General features: G+C 31.3%; 1 pseudogene; it reads right to left on the reverse strand.

Annotated features, from left to right (window-relative positions):
- Positions 1–671: 671 nt before the first annotated feature.
- On the reverse strand, positions 672–1,565 carry LOC125876807 (uncharacterized; annotated as a pseudogene).
- Positions 1,566–2,537: the final 972 nt, after the last annotated feature.

Here is a 2,537-nt window from a genome sequence, read left to right on the forward strand (position 1 = left end):
GCAGATTTTACAACAGTGAATCCGATACAAAATTTTATCAATCATATTAAGTATATGATACAAAAAATAAAGTATCTTAAAATGACATAATTTTTGTTCACACAACACTGTACAATTTATATTTTATAAGATTATAAGATGATACTAAATTTTTTTTAATTACATAAATATTAGGTATATGATACATAAGTGCCTAAAACATTTCAAATTGATACAGTTTTATCATTTCATGACAAAGTTTCAAAGATATAAAGTATCATATACTTATTTTATACTAAAATCAATCTAAATTTTTAAATATCTTATACTTAATTTCCAGAAAACTATTTTTGTGCATGAAAACTCAAATTTCGCCCATAAATATCGAAATTGTATGTATATGATATATAATATTGGTAAAACAAACAAATTCTGATATTCTATTATTAGTAGATGCAAAATTTAGAAAATAATATTATGTATATGATATATAATTGATTCATATGATACCTTTTTTTAATGTTGTCTCTATTAACTTTGGCACACATCACAGCTATTTGGCACTATTAATCGATGTAAAAATTATAAAAAGCACATAGTATACCAATCTAATTTTTATAATAAATTGACAATCAATTAATGTTGCCAAAAACATAACATTATTCATTTATTGAATCATAAAATAGTAACCATTACGAATCTTTTGGGAAGAAAGTACATGTTCTTCTATTGTGACCTTCCTGTCCACATTGTCCACAACAGTTCGTGTTTGTGGTAATCTTTTCATCTGGATTTTTCTTCCTCTTTTTTCTTGGCCTTCCAGGCATTTTTTTGTATCTTGGTGGCAAGACTACTTCTTCCAAAACAGATTCTGGAGCTATCCAATCACTTTTGTCTGGCATTGGTTCTATTGGAAGTGCATAAGTGTTTGTTAATGCATCATGTTTATAGTAATCAGAGCAGTAGGGATGTACATCTTTAATATTCTTCTTCTTCAAAACAGTCATTGCGTGCGCACAAGGTATCTCGTCATGTTGAAATCTACCACATGAACAAGTTTTTCTTTCAAGACATACAATGTATCTTATCGCACCTTCATACACTGCAAAGATATATTCAGAAGATGCAACTACCTGCAAATGTTTAAAAATTACAGATACATCAAACGAATTTGTAATTGGTATACTTAACAATATAACGAGAAGAAAAGCTAGAATCATAAAAATTGATAATACAAATATGTACCTTCATTTTCACACATTTGGACGCGTTTATAATCAATATTTCTTCAAATCTTCTCCCTAATGTTTCCTTTGTATAAGATGCTATTTGCAATTCCAAGTACCAAATAGAATTCTAACTTTTTCCAGAAAGTCTATAATAGGTAACTGTCGTGCATCAACAAGGCAACCATTTATACATTCCGCTATGTTCGAAGTCATCATCCTCCCCCTCTTCACAGTTGCATGAGATCTAGCCTACCTTTCATACCCAGCATCTTCAAGATACTTCTTAACTCTTCCATCTATTTTTTCCACTTTAGCCATTAATTTTTCAAAATCATCTTTCCGATAAGCCTTTGCCATCGAATAGAAAATATCACTTAGTATGGTTCTACTTCTCTTGTAGTATGTACACACATTTTTCCAGAGGTGTCATATGCATGCGAAATGAGGAATATTTGGATAAACAATACTTACACTCTTCAATATGCTTTCATTTCGATCTGATACAACACACATTTGTTCTCTATCACCAAATACATTTTTAAAGTGTTGGAAGAACCATGTCCATGAACAATCATTTTCCGTGTCTACAATTCCATAAGCTAACGGTAAGATACAACCTTCAAATTGAAACACATACCATTACGATTCTTTATATATGATTGTTCCATTATGTTATATTACTATCTTGAAAAATCAAATTAATAAACAACATGTCATACCTGTCCCATCGAGTGTACTTGCCGATACAAATGTCCCTCGATAAGATCCGCTAAGATGTGAAGCATCAACAACAACAACAGGCCTACAGAACTCAAACCCTCTCATCATTGGCCTTAATGATATGAAGAGATACATAAACTCATTTTTTTCTGACTTGTGCATACGTATATATGAATTTGGATACACAATGTTCAGCATATATATGTATTTTGGCATCTGTTTGTATCCGTCTGCAGGTTTACCCCTAATCATCTCCAATGCACGTTCTTTTGCACGCCATGCTTGTTGGTAAGAAATTTCAACTCCATATAGTGCCCTAACATCCTCAATTATATCGTTTGGAGTATGCTTTCTTTTATGATTCACTAACTTTGGAGCTGTCACACCACTAAGAAACCCAACAGTAGCTTGAACATTACTTAATACCCTATCCCTCAATGGACATGTATGTTCACTATTGAAGTATCTCACTTTGAATATGTCCGTATTTTTCCTAACGGACGCCTTCAATTCCCAACAACAAGCATCTGAATGACATACTAATACGTAGCTGCAATAAAATAACAGTACACCAAACATTATTACAAAGACTTTTAGTTAAATTGTAAT

Source organism: Solanum stenotomum, chromosome 9 (genome assembly GCF_019186545.1).
Source record: "Solanum stenotomum isolate F172 chromosome 9, ASM1918654v1, whole genome shotgun sequence".
In the NCBI taxonomy this organism is placed as follows: domain Eukaryota; kingdom Viridiplantae; phylum Streptophyta; class Magnoliopsida; order Solanales; family Solanaceae; genus Solanum; species Solanum stenotomum.